Source organism: Mauremys reevesii, linkage group 12 (assembly GCF_016161935.1).
Source record: "Mauremys reevesii isolate NIE-2019 linkage group 12, ASM1616193v1, whole genome shotgun sequence".
Taxonomy (NCBI): domain Eukaryota; kingdom Metazoa; phylum Chordata; order Testudines; family Geoemydidae; genus Mauremys; species Mauremys reevesii.
This window is the reverse complement of record NC_052634.1, coordinates 44,525,896-44,545,667: the sequence shown is the minus strand read 5'-3', so window position 1 is coordinate 44,545,667 and position 19,772 is coordinate 44,525,896. Positions and strand designations below refer to the sequence as shown.

Below are 19,772 nucleotides of genomic sequence, written 5' to 3'. Positions count from 1 at the left end.
TCTTTGAGATTTGCAGAGAATATGTGTCAGAAACTAGGCAATTAATAACATGAGAGAGGAGGGATAGCTCAGTGGTTTGAGCACTGGCATGCTAAACCTGGGGTTGTAAGTTCAATTCTTGAGGTGGCCACTTAGGGATCTGGGGCAAAAATTGGTCCTGCTAGGGGGGGGGCAGAGCTGGAAGGCTCCCTGGATAAAGGAAGGGGAGCAGCCGGTGACGGGCAACTGAGGCCGGGGGGAAAATGTGTTGGTAGTTTGGGGTCAGTGGGTGGGATTGAGAAACCCTGATATTCTATGAACACCGCCAAGATCTGAGGGATTTTATATTACTGTTAAATAACTAGAGGGAAAAGGGGACTGTTGGACTGGATTTTATATTACTATCAATACATATATAGAAAGTAATGGCTCCCCACCATTCACATGGGCAGCAGGGAGCCCGTTGAGGAGCTGCTTTAAGAGGGCAAAGGGGGGGGGGGGAGCTGGCAGGTCCCTGGATGAGGGACGGGGGCAGCAGTGGGGGATGGGCAGGTGAATGGAAATTGGTGTCTGGGGACAACTGTGTTGGTAGTTGGGGGCAGTAGCTGGGATTGGGAAACCGGGGTCCGGGCAGCCCCCACGGGGGACACATACCCCTCCCTTCCCCCCCCAGCAGAGAACCGGCATCTCACCCCACGCCAGGGGCAGCCACGTGCTGGGGAACACCTCAGGGCAACAAGTGCCCACCCGACCTAGGACAAATCGCTGCAGGTAACAGGGGGGGGCACCCCCCCATGGGAGAGATTTTAAATGGACACTTGAGAAGTATGGGGAGACCAGGGCAATATGGGGGGAGATCAGAGAGCTGATCATCGGGGAGGGGGAATCTCCCTGGATTTTAGAGCCACGTGAGATAACGAGAGAAAAGGGGAAAAACTTGACAGACTTTGTACGTGGGAGGACGTGGCACAAACAGGGCAGGATTCAGTGAACTGACCCCGGGGAATTTCCTGGCTGCACAAAACAGTTCAAATTACCCGCCCCATGACCCCCCGCAACCCCGACTCCCGCCCCCAACCAACCATCAATTCCCTGCTCAGCCCCGGCCCCCGGGAACCAGCGCCAGGCGGAACGTTCCGGCTGATACGGGCGGGGGGAAGGGCAGCGGCTTCAGCAGCTGTTACTGAGCATGCGCAGTGCCCGGGAGTAGCGCAGTGCTACAGGGAGCGATTTAATACCCCGCCCCCCCATCCCAGCGGGGGGGCGGATCCTGCTGCGGCTCCGCGGCTTCTCCCGGGTTCCCCGGGGCAGAGTCACGTGCCCGCCCCCCCCCGGGGTCTCTCACTCACCGGCTCACACGGAGGCTGCAGCAGCAGCTTTGTTCTCCCGCCCCCAGCGGGGCTCGCACGGAGCATGCGCAGTTCCAGCTGCTGACCCCCTCCCTTACCTGGGCTGGAGAGGGCGGACGCGCCACCGGGGCAGGCTGGGAGATGTAGTTCCGGACTCTGCATAGAGCGGAAGTGACATCACCGAGGGAGGCGGAGCCGGAGCGCGAACGCGCGCGGGGCGCTGCGGTTCTGCCTGGCTCGTGCGGGGCCGTTGGAGCCTCTCCCGGGCCGGAGAAGGTTTGTGCCGTTGGGGCTCTGGGCATGCGCAGATCGCGGCGGGAGAGACCTTCATTAACCCCCCCGTGCCCGGCCCGGGCCCCGCCCCCGCTGCGGAGCTGCAGCCTCCAGGTGCCGGCGCGGGGCGGGGCCGGGCGGTGACTCCGCCCCAGTGCCCGGTGGGGACCCGGCATCTCGCAGCGCCGGGATCTGCTCCTGGGGCCGCGCCCGCGGGGGGCTCGGAGCTACTGCCCCCGCCGGAGCCCAGGTGAGACCGGGCGGGGGAAGTGTCGGTGCAGCCCGGACATGGGGGGGGAGGAGCCGGTGACCCCCGAGGATTTACCGCTGCCCCGTGGGGACCCCGCCCCCTTTCTCCCTAGAGCCACGAGCAGCCCCAGGGTGACCCCCTCCCCAACCCCTGAAGTTCCCTGCCCCCCCCCGATTGTGCCCCATTTTCTCTCCCCTTCGCCAGTGTCCAGCTCCCCCTGGGGCTGGTGGGGCTCTGGGGGTGTCTGGGGCCCTGGCCAGGGGCTCTGGGGACTGGGGGCCAGGGAAGATCTGGCAGGACCCTGGCTGGGGCTGTGGGGGTGTCTGGGGCCCCGGCTGTGGGGTCTGGGCTCTGGGTACTGGGGGGTGTCTGGGGGCTGCTACTAACCCTGATCCTGCTCCCGGATCAGTTTGTGCCACAATCCTGGCTCCAAGCGCGGCCAGGCAGCCCCCAGCCAGGCCCCCTCACCCTGGTAACTTTCTATCGACTTACCAAACACTGTCAGGTGAAATCACAGATTTTTCTTTTCTCCCCTCTTGAAAACTGCAGGAACTTCTGGTCCCGCGGGGAATATTCATGTCCCGCCTTCCCCCTATCTCATCAGCTTGTGCCAGAATCCTGGCTCCAAGCACTGCCCAGCATTCCCCAGCCAGGCCCAGTCACCATGATAAATTTCTATCCACTTATCAAACAACTTGAAAACTCCAGGACCTTCCAGTTCCATTGGGAAAATTTGTGCCCTGAGTCCTTATAATAGATCTGGGGGTGAGGCAGGTGGGAAGGGGCTAGAATTGCCACACAAGGGTCTCTTCCACAGCGTTCTGGACTCCTTCTTTCTGAAATCTGGTTTAATTGAGACCATTGTTAATCCAGAGTCACTGCATGGAAAGACAAGGAGTGACTCCGGATGGACAGTGGGGCGACTGAGATCAGCAGTTCTCCCTGTGAGGAGGGGCTCTCATTAGCTGCTCTCCCCAGAGAGCTAAAGGAGGGAAGCTGCTCAAACGCTCTGTCCCTCTCTGTTCAGGACATTGGGGTTCAGATTCCTGGGTCAGACTCCGCAGCCTCCATTGTGATCTGGGAGACCAGGGTTAGCAGCTGCTGCTCTCCCAGCAGGGCTCTGTGCTGGGAAGTGACCTTAATCTGAGCTGCTTCTCTGCCCGGCCCAGGGGATGACTTTCTCCAGCTTGTACTAGCACCTTGGGGCAGCCCTGGGCCCTGTTAATACAAATTCTACCACAGACTCCAGGTAACTGAAAGAAATGAAGGGAAAATGCTGGGGTCTGGCATTAAAATGACTCTACACAAAGACCCCCCTCATTTCTCGTCCCATTAGCAATTGCAGGAGCAAATCCAGCCATGGGAGAGCAAACTACCCAGGAATGGGACTTTCCTACCAGACGGGCAGGGAGAGGGGACAGGGAAAAGGAGAGAGAAGGGGAAAGAGAGAGAAAGGGGCCATGGGAGAGAAGGAGTTTTGAGAGAGATTTCCAGATCTCTTATCTGCCCAGGCAGGTGTATTACTGCACCCTGGGTGGAGTCACTTTCCTGTGGAAAAGATGAGGCTCAGACAGAGGAAAAGCCAGTTCCTGACTCCATATCCCTCCTGCTGGGGTGCGGCTGCCATGGGGTCAGTGTCCGAGGGAATCCCCCACAGTGACTCCTTGGGTTCTGCTCTTTTCTAGCCTTGTGTTCAGAGACTTTGTTACGGGATGGGGGGAGGGAGAAGGGAGGTTAAAAATGTCTGTGTGGGCTTAGCCTGGCAGGAGGGGCCAGGTCTGCACTGTAATAAAGAGATTGAGCATTTTCCAGCATGGCAGAATCTAGGATGTCTGTGTGCAGGGAAAGATCCTAGGGAATTGTCCTGTGAAATTAACTAAAGCCTGTTCTGTAACCCCACTACTGCCCTTCTCACCTGCCAGGATGCAGAATGACGTCCATGTTTCGCTCCAGCTCATCCCATCCTTCCATGACACAGGGGAGAGAAATGGCTGCAGAGGAGCCTGTTCAGGTAGGGATTATCGGGGGGTTGCTGGTGGGTTCCTGCAGGGGGGAGAGGGACAGCAAATACACTGGAGATGGGCAGGTTTGCACAGTCTGGTTTGGAGGTTGGAGCAGGGCAGGAAATGCACAGGGTGGAGAAAGGGATGAGGACAGATTGTGACAAACCTGCTGGGAGTTGTTTAATAAGGAGCCTAGATTCTAGGAACAGACCCATAAGGTTTGGAGGTTGAAATGCCCTAATTTGTTAAACAGAAAATAATCCACCTACATGGAGCTAGGAAAACTGATCAGACTCCCAGTGCTGGAGCCTGACCTGACTGACCAGCGGCTGCTGCGAGATATGAAGGGGCACCCATCAGTCAGGCTTAGGGAGATTCCTCCCTTCATATCCAGCTCCTCACAATGAGGAGGGTGTTGGGCTTCCTACCAGGAGCTCTCCCTGGTCCCTGCTAGGGGCTCCATCTCCTGTATCGGTCTGTGGCGAGTAGGTGTGTGATGGATTTGCTGGGAGAGACAAGGGGCTCTTTCTTCACCCCCCTCACCCTGCTGTTTCCTGGATGCTCTGAGCAGGGTGGGGGTTGGACTCTGTTGACTGCAATCCACCCAGGGCTTCCCTTTGATGGGCTTCTCTGCCCCACAAATTGTGGGGCTGTGAATGGGGCAGCAGGTACTGAGTGTTGGACTCTTGCTCTTTCAGGGGCCAGTGACCTTCGAGGAGGTGGCTGTGTATTTCTCCAGGAAGAGTGGGCTCTGCTGGACCCTGCTCAGAGAGCCCTCTACAGAGACGTCATGCAGGAGAACTATGAGAACGTGACCTCGCTTGGTAAGGATTCCAATCCCTCCCTTCTTGGTACGGGAATTAAGAGGTATGGTTCATGCCAGCCCAACAATGCCACCTCTGTTCTGGCCTGTTTCAGCATCACCTCAATATGCCAGTGACACAGAGGACTCCTCCCCGGTGCAGAACACTTTGGGAACAGAGCACAGGAGCAGTATTGCACAGTGTCAAATAGCTCCTGTTTGCTCAAGTAAAACTGGGGGTTAGGTCCAGCATAATGAACAGAAGGTTCCTACCCCTGCCCTTCTCTTCAAACACTGAGCCTACTCCCCCGCAAACCAGAATGTGCTTGGGGTGTGAGAGGCAGGCTGCCAGAGTCAGGGCTGCTGGGCCAGGGTTACTTCTCACACAGACACTCAGGGTATGGCTACACTTGCAGCTGTACAGTGCTGGGAGTTAAACCTGCCTTCGTACAGCTGAGTAGGGAAAGCGCTGCAGTCTGTCCACACGGACAGCTGACAGCACACTGGTGTGGCCACATTTGCAGCATTTGCAGCGGCATTGGGAGAGGTGCATTATGGGCCACTATCCCAGCATTCAAGTGGCTGCAACGTGCTTTTCAAAAAGGGGGTGGGTTGGAATGTGACAAGGAGTGTGGGGGAGAGAGAGAGGGGATTTTTGGAGCCCACATTGTGTCAGCAGCTGCCTTGCAAGTTCCAACTCCCTCCTCCACCCCTCTCTCACTCACTGAAAGCAAACAGCTTTATTCCTCATAGACCATATAAGCAGCCACGCCGAAACGGACCTCCCGCCTGCCCACTCGCCGAGCTGCTTCTCTCCTCAAGCTCCCTCCCTCCCGCCCTCTTAGAGCAAACATTACCTGTGGGCTTTCCAAAGGGAGCCCCCCTGCCTGCCTCTACTCATTCACAGCAAACAGGAGCTGTTTTTTTTTTTTTTTGATAAGCAGCGTTGGGAGCCCCGAGTTCACAACAAAACAAACAGAGGCATCACAACAAAACAGAGAGAGTAATCTTTACTTAAAAGGATTGTGGGAAGCTTCTGGAGGTCAGTTACAGCGTACTAAGATTATTCCCTGTTTACACTGGCACCGCAGCGTTGCAGCAGCAGCGCTAAACTCTCTATTCTTCTCGTGGAGGTGGAGTACAAGCAGCGCTGTAGCCAGGGAGATGCAGCGCTGTATGTGCCTTGCCAGTGTGGACGGGGAGTGAGGTACAGCGCTCTGGGGGGCTTTATTGCGCTGTAACTCTCAAGTGTAGCCAAGGCCTCAGTGCATCCTTGAATGCTGGCTGGGAGTATCCAGAGAAGGAAGCTCAGTGGCGGATTTAGCGTTAGTGGGGCCCTGTGCTCAACTTCATTTTGGGGGGGGCCTCCTTGGGACCCAGCCAAGAAAAAGAACATTCTCTCTTATCTCCCCCATCCCCATTTTTATTCTTTGTTTCTTCATCCTCCTATAATTAATAGGAAGTAAAGGAAAATGAAGTGAGGTACCTTCATTGTTTTTGTAGTCGAACTTCTTTTTCCAGAGACCACTTGAAAATCGCTGAAAATTGTTTATATGGGCTGGGGGTTGGGGTGCAGTGTCTCTCCAGGAGATAGGGTGTGGGAGGGGGCCCAGGGCTGGGGCAAGGGGTTGGGGTGTGGAGCGCTTATCTGGGGCAGCTCCCATTTGATGCAAGGGTTGCAGATGAGAATATGGGTGTGTGTGTGTGCAGGAGTCAGGGTGGGCAGGGGGCTGGGGTGTGGGGGGTGCAGGACTCAGGGCTGGGGGTGAGTGAGGGGGTGGAGTCACGGGGCTGGGAGTGTGTGGAGGAGCAGGGGACATGGGGGGTGGCAGGGGGTTGGGGTGTATGTGAGGGGGTGCAGGAGTTAGGGTGCAGGAGCAGGCTGGGGGTTGGGGTGCAGGTTCTGACCAGGAGTTAGGCTGCAGGAGGGAGCTCAGGGTTTGGGCACGTGGTTGGGGTGTGGAACGCTTACCTGGGGCAGCTCCCATTCGATGCAAGGGGTGCAGGTGGGAATGTGGGTGTGAGTGCAGGAGCTCCTGTTTAGTGCTCAGGGTGGGGATTTGGGGGGTGTGCAGGAGTTAGGGCAGGAGGCTGGGGGGTATGTGATGGGGACTGCAGGGGCTTTGCCCTAATTTCACCCCCTTCCACACAGCCCCACCCCCGCCTCTTCTCCGCCTCCCCCGAGTGCGCTGCAGTCCCGCTCCTCCCCCTCCCTCCCAAAGTGACCTGAGCACTGGGAGGGAGGGAGAAGGGAGGAACACAGCACAGGTGGGGAGGGGAGCTTGGCTGCCGATGGGTGCGGCGCCTGCAGCAGGAGCCCCAGCAGCCGGCAGGACCAAGCTTCTGACCTTGCAGCTGCCCAGCCCTGGGGCCTCCTGTCATTGGGGGCCCCGTGCCAGAGCATCCTGTGTTTTACTGTAAATCGGCCTCTGAGGGAGCTCCAGCATCAGAACATTGAATCTCACCCAGGATTACAGGTGCCAGAACTCCTCACTGCTCTGGATCGCACCCCAGCATGTGAAAATGGCCTAGGTTGGTAGTGACATTTCTTGAGACCTGGCAAGTCTTGCTCCCCCATCCCCATGTGCAATAGCCACAATCTCTCTGCTCTGCAGGCTCCTCTGATTTTTGATTCCCTCATTGCCAAAGTCACATGACCCTGATTCTTATTTTTCACATTCTTCTTTTCCAGACTAATTAGAGTCTGGTGCTCCTGAATTATAGCTTCTAATTTCCCAGTGTTCTCCACACCCAGGATTTTCCTACTCCCTCCGTTACCCTGGACTCATTAGATTCCCTAGTAGATAAGAACGGCCATATGGGGTCAGACCAAAGGTCCATCTAGCCCAGTGTCCTGTCTTCTGACAGTGGCCAATGCCAGGTGCCCCAGAGGAATGAACAGAGCAGGGAATCAACTGATTCATCTGTCGCCCATTCCACAGGTTGCCTGTGCGTTGTGTGAAGAAATACTTCCTTTTGTTTGTTTGTTTTTAAACCTGCTCTCTGTTAATTTCATTGGGTGATTGCTAGCCCTTGTGTTATGAGAAGGAGTAAATAACACGTCCTTATTCACTTTCTCCACACCAGTCATGATTGTGTAGACCTCTCTCATTTTCCCCTTTGTCTCTTTTCCCAGCTGAAAAGTCCAAGTCTTTTTAATCTCTCCTCATACGGAAGCTGTTCCATACCCCTCATAATTTTTTTGCCCTTTTCTGAACTTCTTCCAATTCCAATATATCTTTTTTGAGATGGGGTGACCACATCTGCATGCTGTATTCAAGATGTGGGCGTACCATGGATTTCTATAGAGGCAATATGATATTTTCTGTCTTATTATCTATCCCTTTCTTAATGATTTCCAACATTGTTCACTTTTGACTGCTGCTGCACATTGAGTGGATGTTTTCAGAGAATTATCCACAGTGACTCCAAGATCCCTCTTGGGTGGAAACAGCTAATTTAGACTCCGTCAGTTTGTATGTATAGTTGAGATTATGTTTTCCAATAGGCTGCAATATGTGCTGTCCTGACATCTAGTAGTGCTGAGATCCTGCATTCAGTAATATCCCTGTCCTTCCTGTTCCCTTTCTCCACTGAACCCCACCAGCCCATGGTTACTGTTCCCAGCTTCCCCGGGACCCTCTCATAGTCTCTCGACCTCTCTGTCAGCAAGAAGCAAAGCCAGGGAGACTTGCCCTCTGTCTGGAGTCTTCGATTTCTGGGACATGGATTTACTTTCTCTGGGTTGTAGGAGCCTCTTTGAAATTGAGTGTCTGTGACATTAACCACAGTGCAATCTGGAGTGTTGAACAGCTGTTTCCCCTCAGTTCCCCAGGCTGGGGTGACTTTTACACTGTTTTACTGTGAGAGCAGCCGCTCCTGGGCAGGTAACACACAGTCTCCAGCATGTAACTCGCTCCCAGCTACACAGTTTTGAGTGCTGCTAGTCAGCAACTCCCGAATTACAGTACCCCACAGGAGAACCCCAGAAAATTCTCTGGTCCCAGACTTGCCCCAGAAGTGTGCATCTTGCCCTGCCCAGCACACTACTGAACAACGCAAGCTCATCTGAACTCTGTCATTTCATCAGTGGAATATGACATGCACCAGCCTTGTTATCCCAAATGGAGTTTCCAACACACTTTCATCCTGTGACAAAGTGGGAATGTTCTTAATGTTTCCTTTGAATACTGGGTCGGTACCGGTGATGCAGCAGGGAGTGGGGAGTATTGACCTGGGAAGATTGCAGGGGAGTTTTACTTGGACTGTCTGCACTGGGGATGGGAGACTTTCCTTGAGGAAGATACCTGAGCATAGAACATGAGACAAAAGGAGAGGAGGGGCTGGAGACTTTCAGTTTTGGAGCTGGCTGGGAGAATGGAGGTGAGGTCAGACAGACCTCCTGGCCCCCCAGAAGGACCTGACTAAGGGATCCTGTTTATGGCTACAAGCTTTGGTTTGGACTGTGTTCCTGTCATCTAATAAACCTTCTGGTCTGCTCTCTGGCTGAGAGTCATGGTGAATCGCAGGAAGCAGGGGGTGCAGGGCCTTGTCTCCCCTAAACTCCATGACAAATCCAAACACACTGGTTAAATAAAACAGTAAAACAAGATTGTTAACTACCGGAAAAAAAGATTTTAAGTGACTACAGGTGATGAGGCATAGAAGTCAGAATTTTTTGCAAAAGAAACGCAAAATAAAATACAAACTAATGTCAAAGTTAATAAGCTAAAATGGATTCAAAACAAAGGTTTCTCACATATGCTGAGACAGGCTGGCTTTCCTTTCAGCCATGACTCCCCTTATCCGCCCCTGCTACCCAAGTTCAGTTCTTCAGGATTTGTCATGGGCAGAGGGAGAGAGAGAGTCTCATGGATTCTCCTCACCTCTTTTTATAATTCAGTCCTTTGTACTACAAACAACTTCAGTTCTCAACTGAGTCATGGTGCCAGGCTGTCTGTTGTAGATATGAGTTTCAAGTGATCCTTGCGATGGAATGTAAATGTCTTCACACCTTCCCCCCGCTACAGAATGGCTATTTGACCAGCTGTTTGCCTTGCTGTCTCTGAGGAACTGCTCTGTGGGTATTCTCCACAATTGTAACTTTTGCAGTAACATCATATAGTAAAATCTCATAACTTTACATACAGTGTTGCTACACATTTTAACAGGAGGATAATATTCAGTAGATTGTGATTTCAAATGGTACCTCACAAGCAATACTGTGTACAAAATTTATCATAATTTTGTAGAAGAGTGTACATAGGGGTACATATTGACACAGTGTCTGTGTCCAGTCCCAGCAGATATGTGGGAATTTTAATCCCTCCTGAGCAGAATGTTTTGCATCTTCAAGGACCTGGGCAGCTGGTTCTGGGAATTCACTAGTTTACTAAGTGTGACACTGTATGGAATTGTGGGACACTTTATATTATTATTACTTCATTATTAATACCAATATGATAAAATTGCAATCACTCATGCTAGTAATGCTATATAAGGTGTCAGGGAAAATGTTATGATTGTCCAAGTATGATCATTTTGTTTCAGTTTGTATCACCTTTGTCTTGTGAGTTCTAGATATGTAGGGTATATCTTTATTTCCAGTCGTGTGTAGTGTTTCTGGGTGACACCCCCAGACATATTGACATCGGCACTGCGTAGCCTGTTTGCTTGCCCATCCAGGGTCTATAGACTCATAGACTTTAAGGTCAGAAGGGACCATTATGATCATCTAGTCTGACCTCCTGCACAATGCAGGCCACAGAATCTCACCCATCCACTCCTGTAACAAACCCCTAACCTATGTCTGAGTTATTGAAGTCCTCAAATTGTGGTTTGGAGACCTCAAGCTGCAGAGAATCCTCCAGCAAGTGACCCATGCCCCATGCCGCAGAGAAAGGCGAAAAACCTCCAGGGCCTCTGTCAATCTGCCCTGAAGGAAAATTCCTTCCGACGCCAAATATGGCGACCAGTTAAACCCTGAGCATGTGGGCAAGACTCACCAGCCAGCACCCAGGAAAGAATTCTCTGTAGTAACTCAGATCCCACCCCATCTAACATCCCATCACAGACCACTAGGCATACTTACCTGCTGATAATCAAAGATCAATTGCCAAATTAATTGCCCAAATTAGGCTATCCCATCATACTATCCCCAGCATTAACTTATCAAGCTTAGTCTTAAAGCCAGATATGTCTTTTGCCCCACTACTCCCCTTGGAAGGCTCTTCCAGAACTTCACTCCTCTAATGGTTAGAAACCTTCGTCTAATTTCAAGTCTAAACTTCCTAGTGTCAGTTTATATCCGTTTCTTCTTGTGTCCACATTGGTACTAAGCTTAAATAATTACTCTCCCTCCTAAATTTATCCCTCTGCTATATTTATAGAAAGCAATCATATCCCCCCCGTCAGCCTTCTTTTGGTTAGGCTAAACAAGCCAAGCTCTTTGAGTCTCCATTCCTCGGATCATCCTAGTAGCCCTTCTTTGTACCTGTTCCCGTTTGAATTCATCCTTCTTAAACATGGGAGACCAGAACTGCACACAGTATTCCAGATGAGGTCTCACCAGTGCCTTGTATAATGGTACTAACACCTTATCTTTGCTGGAAATACCTCACCTGATGCATCCTAAAACTGCATTAGCTTTTTTAACAGCCATATCACATTGGCGGCTCATTGTCATCCTGTGATCAACCAATACTCTGAGGTCGTCCTCCTCCTCTGTTATTTCCAATGGATGTATCCCCAATTTATAACTAAAATTCTTATTAATCTCTAAATGCGTGACCTTGCACTTTTCACTATTAAATTTTCCCATGTTTTTTAAATTTCATCCTATTACTATTACTCCAGTTTACAAGGTCATTCAGATCTTCCTGTATGATATCCCGGTCCTTCTCTGTGTTAGCAATACCTCCCAGCTTTGTGTCATCCACAAACTTTATTAGCACATTCCACTTTTTGTGCCAATGTCAGTAATAAAAGATTAAATAAGATTGGTCCCCAAACTGATCCCGAGGAACTCCACTAGTAACCTCCTTCCAGCCTGACAGTTCACCTTTCAGTACGACTGGTTATAGTCTTCCCTTTAACCAGTTCCTTGTCCACCTTTCAATTTTCATATTGATCCCCATCTTTTCCAATTTAACTAATAATCCCCCATGTGGAACCGTAACAAATGCCTTACTGAAATCGAGGTAAATTAGATCCACAGCATTTCCTTTGTCTAAAAAATCTGTTACCTTCTCAAAGAAGGTACAGCTGTACAACAAGCCCATGGAAAGGAATAAGGGGATACACCTATTGAGTCAGCAAGACATGCACGTGTATGCCTGTCTACTGAGAACTCCAAGGCTTTTCCATGCCATGTGCTGTGAAGCTTGTGTTTGGGACACAGGAAGTACAAGCCACATGGCAAAGGGAATATAAAGGGCAGCTGCATCATCTGCATTTTCTCTTCAATCCCTCTTCCTGCCTCTGGATCAACTTCTCTACAAACTGAAGCCTTGAACAAAGGACTGAATGACCCATCCAACCTGTGGATGTGTTCCAGATGGACTTTCACACCAGCAACTCACCAATACATCTAAGGGCTTGGCTACACTTACAAGTTGCAGCGCTGGTGGAGGCTTTCAGCGCTGCAACAACACCCCGTCCACACTTGCAGGGCACAACCAGCGCTGCAACTCCTGGTTGCAGCGCTGGCTGAAAACCCATCCCGGCAGGGTATAAGGAGTGCAGCGCTGGTGATCCAGCGCTGCTCAGCAAATGTGGACACTCACCAGCGCTTTACCTGTCCTCCAGGGAATAAGGAGTTATCCCAGAATTCCTGTTCAGCCACTCTGCACATCAGTTTGCACTCTACTGCTCTTGCCTCAGGTGACCCGCCCTTTAAATGCCCCGGGAAATTTAAAAATCTCCTTCGTGTTTGCTGCAGCAAGGTGTGGAGTGCAATCAGTTAATCAGTTACAGGTGACCATGCCTCCACGCGGCAAACGAGCCCCAGCATGGAGCACAGGTGGTGCAGGCCCGCATCAGGGTTTGGGGTGAGGCATCGGTTCAGGCACAGCTGCGCTCCGGCCGTAGGAATTACGAGATGTTTGAGCAGCGATGAGGGGCCATGCTGGATCGGGGCCATGATCGGGACGCAGTACAATGCAGGGTGAAAGTTAAAGAGCTGCGGAGTGCCTATTACAAAGCCCGAGAGAATCGGCGATCGGAGCTGCTCCCACGACCTGCCGTTTTTACAGGGAGATGGATGACATACTTGGGGTGCCCACACTGCCAATCCCAGGAGAACAATGGAAACTTCTGAGCAGGCGGGGGGACAGGCGGAGGAGGCGGCGGGGGGGGGAGAGGAAACCGCGAGTGAAGCTCCTGGGATGGGGGAAGAAACCGCAGATTCCCTGGAGGCATGCAGCCAGGAGCTCTTCTCAAGCCAGGAGGAAAGTACCCAATCGCAGCAGCCAGCAGTTGCAGAAGGACAAGCAGAGGAGCGGGGTACTGGTAAGCGGCTTTTATTTTCTGGGTGGAAATGTTTCTGGAGAGGAAGGGGGGTTATGGATGCATGCATGCCAGCCTCTAGATGTGGAATAGCCCGTTGATGTGGTCTATCACGTCGCGGTAATCTGCTTCAGTTATCTCAGCAAAAGCTTCATCCAGGCGTGGGCAATATGCCTGCAGGTTTATAGGCAGAGCCACTGTGTCCCTTGTCCCAGTGACGGTGGCGCGTCCACGCCACTCTTCAGCAAGTGGTGGGGACCATTTCTGAACACAGGCACGCCGCATAGGGTCCCGGGCGGAATCCACATTGCTCTAAAAGAGCCCCGCTGTTCCCTAGTGACTCGCAGTAGGGAAACATCTTCCAGGATTAAGTCCTGTGAAAAATGTTGGGAGACTCTTTAGTGAAGAGATAGGGAGATAAGATCACCCCTGCATCTGCATCTTCACTCAACCCCTCTAGCACTCCAGATTACCCGAAGCAACCAGCTCCCCTCTATCACCCAAGCCCCACTTCTCCGCACTCCTCACTCACCATTTCGTGGCTTCTGTTGTGTTATGCGTGTGGGGAAAAGAATGCTTAAATGAGAACTCACTCCCTCAGTGTAACAATTCATGTCTGGAGATAGTGGATACAATGCTGCCCGTGTTAAATGTTGTCATTTCTGTTTCTACAGTGACCTTGACTACTGGACTGCCCAGATGTTCAACATCACAGAGGCTTCAAAATTTGAGAAAAAATCCCCGAAAGAGCAAAGAAGACATGCTGAAAACTGTTCTTAATCAGTCTGCTCGAGAGAGTAAAGAATTGAAGGATTGGCGAGAAAGAAAGCAGGACTCGCAAGAGAAATGCAGTGGCCAAGAGGAAAAGCACGGAGCGGCTGCTAAGCATCCTGGAGCGCCAAGCGGAGTCTATAGAGTCACTCGTTGCCATGCAAGCAGAGCACTACCGTGCTACTCCCCCACCCGCCCCGTCCTTTGTGCCTTGTGCCCCAATGTCAGCTCAAACCACCTTTCCCCAGCATCCAGGTTCTTACCACCACCAGCTGCCTCCAACACCTGTACGTTCCCCAACCAGCCCTGATACCTACCACCACCCTTACCCTCTGCATTCAACCCCCATCAGCATGCAGTATATGCATCCTGAAGTGCAGGATTCATTAAACAACAATCCAGACAGGGCATATGCAAACTTGTGACTGTACAGTTCACCAACCCACACCCCTGCCCTCTTGTGTTCATGAAATGTTGTGTGTCTGTCTGTCTGTCAAGGAAGTTTTTCTTTTCAATAAATCAATTCTTGGCTTTGAAAACAGTCTTTATTATAGCAGATAGTGAAAGATACCTTAGCCCAGTAAAGAAAGAGGCACTACAAATCATATTATTATTATGGATAATAGAATAACAGTGTAAGCAGTGCAATTCACTCCCATGCAAGGCAGCAAACATTACTGTTGGCTTTCAGCCTCAAATTCTTCCCTCAAGGCATCCCTAATCCTTGTAGCCCTGTGCTGGGCCTCTCTATTAGCCCTGCTCTCTGGCTGTGCATATTCAGCCTCCAGGACTTGAACCTCGGTGGTTCATGCCTCACTGAATGTTTCACCCTTCCCTTCACAAATATTATGGAGGGTACAGCAAGCGCTTATAACCGCGGGGATGCTGCTTTCCCCCAAGTCTAGCTTCCCATACAAACATCTCCAGCGAGCTTTTAAACGCCCAAAGCACACTCCACAGTCATTCTGCACCAGCTCAGCCTGTAGTTGAACCGGTATTTGCTCCTGTCAAGCTTCCCTGTATAGGGTTTCATGAGCCAAGGCAGTAGCAGTGCAGCGGGGTCTCCAAGGATCACAGTGGGCATTTCGACATCCCCTACTGTGATCTTCCTGTCTGGGTAAAAAGTCCCTGCCTGCATCTTCCTGAACAGGCCACTGTTCCGAAAGATGCGTGCATCATGCACCTTTATGGGCCAGCCTGTGTAAATGTCAATGAAGCATGCGGTGATCCACAAGCGCCTGGAGAACCATAGAGAAATACCCTTACGATTAACATACTCTGATGCCAGGTGGGGCAGAATAGGAATATGCGTCCATCTATCGCCCCTCCACAGTTAGAAACCCATTTGTGCAAAGCCATCCACAATGTCCTGCACGCTCCCCAGAGTCACGGTCTTTCTTAGCAGGATGCGATTAATTGCCTTGCAAACTTGCATCAAAACAATTCCCACGGTCGACTTTCCCACACCAAACTGGTTCCCGACCGACGGTAGCTGTCTGGGTTGCCAGCTTCCAGATTGCAATAGCCACCCGCTTTTCCACCGTCAGGGCAGCTCTCAATCTTGTGTCCTTGCGCGCAGAGTGGGGCGAGCTCAGCACACAGTCCCATGAAAGTGGCTTTTCTCATACGAAAGTTCTGCAGCCACTGCTCGTCATCCCAGACTTCCATGACGATGTGATCCCACCAGTCAGTGCTTGTTTCCCGAGCCCAAAGCGGCGTTCAGCGGTGCTGAGCATTTCCGTGAATGCCACAAGCACTGTAGTGTCACACGCGGCAGGCAAATCCATATTGATATCATCGTCGGACTCCTCACTGTCACTTTGGAGCTGAAGGAATAGCTCGACTGCCAAGCGTGTTGTGCTGGTGACACTCATCAGCAGAGTCCTCAGCAGATCGGGCTCCATTTGCCACAGAAAAGAGTAACAGAAAGACACTCACAATGGCGCCAAGCGCTGCGGAAAGAGTGAATGCTGGGATGTGAAGCGATGCACCACGGGCGCTGGCAAACAGGAAGCAGAATGACCCGCACACTTCCTTCCCCTTCCCACAATACTCAGCGCCAAAATGGGACGAGGTGCTCTGTGGGATAGTTGCCCACAATGCACCTCTCAATACAGCGCTGGAAAGTGCTGCAAGTGTGGCCACACTGCAGCGCTGGTAGCTGTCAGTGTGGCCACACTACAGCGCTGGCACTACACAGCTGCATGACCAGCGCTGTAACTCCCAGCGCTGCAACTTGTAAGTGTAGCCAAGCCCAGAAACCTATATATAGATTATGGAATGTATCTGCCTGCTTTCCCATGTAACTTCATTCTTTTGTTCATTCTTTCTTCTAAACATTTAGTTTAGATGCTAAAGGCTGTGGCGTGGTATTTTGGGTAAGATCCAAACCTATAGTGACCGGTAATGTGGCTGACCCTTCCACCCGCCCACTTCCTGGATCCAACTAGGCTCACTCTCCTGCTGCCCTCTGGCCTTGCAGTATCACAGTGAGCAGAGTTTTTAAATAACCTCTCACTGACCGGACATAAGTGCTGATTGGGAGTCAGAGAACTGTCATGCAATAAAGGGGGCTGCACAATTTCTTTTTTCAGCGTCTCGTTAACCAGTGTGGGGGATCAAAAGCACAGTTTGTGAGTGGTCAGTGAGTTTAACTTCAGTGTTAACCACCAGTTTTGGGAGCATCTGCTCTCCCTTTTTCAGCCTGCCCTGACCCTGGCATTTTCAGTGAGGACTGCCCCAGGCGCACCAGTTCACACTAAACACTGAAGATCAATTAATAGAATGTTTGTTTTATATGATCAGGTTTTATGAAATCAACTGAACTCCTTTGTTTTCTTTCATCTGAGAAGGGTTTCCAGTTTCCCAACCTGATGTGATCTCCCAGCTGGAACAAGGGGAAGAGCCATGGGTCCCAGACCTCCAGGGTTCAGAGGAAAGAGAGATCCTGGGAGCACCCTGCACAGGTGAGGAAACATTAAAGCAACTCAGAATCTGTAAGTGCCTGAAGGAAACATCTGGGATGCCCTACAAAGCCCTTGGGAGCTCTCTTGTTTCATTATTGTCCCTAGCAGAGGTCGTATCCTCGGAGTAAATATAGCTCATGGCTTCCTATAGATCCTAGCAGACACCAGGCAGTAGCTTCCTCCCTTCCTCCTGCAAAGTTGGATGGGATGTGAAGGCTGAATTGATCCCCTCCTCTCTCCTGTTTGGGGGAGTTCAGTTCCTGATTTTTATTTGACCTCTCTCCAGTACTTGTATTGGTTTGGCCTTCCCCTTTCCATCCCTGTTTGAGGTTTCTGTCTCTATCACAGCAGGTGATGCAATGGTATGTGAGAAAGAGGAACAGAATTCTCAGCAGGAAAATGTTGAGCAAGGGGATAAACACAGAGAATTATCGCAAAGATCGAAAAGGAATGTATGCAGCAGTCATGAGCAGGGAAGATCCTGTGAGATTCAGCACAGACCAGAAAGAGAGCTGGGAAACCAGCCAGGGGAGAAAATGGGTAAATTTTTTTCCAGTCAGCAAACTCAGAAGGCCCTTAAGGACTCCAGAACACATCAGTAAAACCTCACGGAAAAGCGAAAAAATACATGCACTGAGTGTGGGAAAAACTTCACTCGAAGATCAACCCTTTCTCAACATGAGAGAATCCACACAGGGGACAGGCCCTATGAATGCAGTGAGTGTGGAAAATGCTTCACTCAAAGATCAGCCCTTTCTGAACATCAGAGAATCCACACAGGGGAGAGGCCCTATGAATGCAGTGAGTGTGGAAAATGCTTCACTAAAAGCTCAGATCTTTCTGAACATCAGAGAATCCACACAGGGGAGAGGCCCTATGAATGCAGTGAGTGTGGGAAAAACTTCACTCACAGATCATGCTTTATTAGGCATCAGAGAATCCACACAGGGGAGAGGCCCTATGAATGCAGTGAGTGTGGAAAAACCTTCAATCGAAGCTCACACCTTATTAATCATCAGAGAATCCACACAAGGGAGCGGTCCTATGAATGCAGTGAGTGTCGAAAAACCTTCAATCGAAGCTCACACCTTATTAAGCATCAGAGAATCCACACAGGGGAGGGGTCCTATGAATGCAGTGAGTGTGGGAAAACCTTCGATCGCAGCTCACACCTTATTAGGCATCAGAGAATCCACACGGGAGAGAGGCCCTATGAATGCAGTGAGTGCGGGAAAACCTTCAATCGCAGCTCACACCTTATTAGGCATCAGAGAATCCACATGGGAGAGAGGCCCTAAGAATGCAGTGAGTGCGGGAAAGCCTTCACTCAAAGATCAGGCCTTTTTCACCATAAGAAAATCCACACAGGTGAGAGAACTTATGAAAGCAGTAAGTGTGGGAATACCTTGTTTTAGCACTCAGCCCATGTTAGTCACCAGAGAATCTGCGAGTGGAATCAAGACCATAAAAATCTCATGGGCTATCAATACCCTTTTTTCTTTAATACTTTTTCTGATTCCCACATAGAAACTTTTAAAGCTGTTTGAACAATTTGTAGCATCATTATCCCTCAGCTTCTCCAGATGAGTGACCGTTTGAATTCCCCTTTCAGGCCTTTGATACTTTCATCTCCTTTCTATCAACTCCATTGTCCCATGAGTAATTCGAATGTGGCCTTCCTATCAGGAGCCAAGGAGCATCACATTTCTACCATTCCTCCTATTACAAAATTATTGTTAGAGTAACCAATGATACAGATTGCATCACTGCCAGTTGTTCTCACATTGCTCTGGGTTTTGCTGAAGAGCAGTTATATTGGGACCTTTTCAAATTATATTTAAATGAAGAGGAGCAGGGCAGGGGAAAAAAGTGTCATTTCAGCCTCTGTGACACTGGAAGGAGATGGGGTGACTCAGAGATTCCCTCCTTCCCCATCACTGCAGAACTGTTACCTTTTTTCTGAGCTATGCAGAGTTAATCTTCATCGATTCCGTGGTGAGCTGGAGCCGGTTCCCACCGGTTCATGGGAACCGGTGGTTAAATGTTGAAGCCCTTTTAGAACCGGTTGTCCTGGTTCTAAAAAGACTTTTAAATTTAACAAAACCTGTGGCAGCTCCTTGCCCTGCCCCTTGCCCCAGCTCACCTACCTCTGCCTCCTCCTGATGCTCCCCGGCTTCTCCTCCCTGCTTCCTTGAATCAGCTGATTCACAGGAAGCAGGGCTTCCTGAGGTGAACTGGGGTGGGGATGGGATGTAAGGAGGGCTCCAGGCTGGCCACGCGGTACAGCTCCAGGCCGGGCCCTGGCCCAGGCCCTGACTCTGGCTCTGGGCCCGACTCCTGCCGCACCGCTCGGGCGAGGCCGCGACTGCGGCCCCGCGGCGCCGCTCCAGCCGGGGCCCCGTCCCAGGCGCTGACGCCGGGCGCGCAGCTCTGGCGGGGCCCCGGCGGGGTAAGAGGCCGGGGTTAGGGGTTGGATAAGGCAGGGACAGGAGCGGGAGTTGGATGGGGCAGAGGCTCTTGGAGGCGGTCAGGAATGGGGAGGGGTAGGCACCGCATAGGAGTTCTGGGGTCTGTCGGGTGTTGATGGATGGGGTCAGGGCAGTCAGGGGATCGAGAGCAAGGCAAGTTGGGTCGGGCGCCAATTAGGGTTGGGAGTCTCGGGAAGGAGTGGTCAGGGGACAAGGAGCGGGAGCGGGTTATGGGTTGCAGTTTCTGAGGGGGGTATTTGGGGTCAGGACATGGGTGGGAGGTGTACTCACCGGATGGTTCCCTACCAGGTCTTGGCAGCGGGTCCTTCACCGCCGGGCCGTGCCACGAAGACCCGGTAGGGAACTGGTTCCTAAGATTTTGGCAGCTCATCGCTGATCACATTCT

The 19,772-nt window shown here is 51.4% G+C and overlaps 1 pseudogene; it reads left to right on the top strand.

Annotated features, from left to right (window-relative positions):
* The window catches only part of LOC120375436, a 648,226-nt pseudogene that overhangs the window by 483,681 nt on the left and 144,773 nt on the right, over positions 1-19,772 (top strand).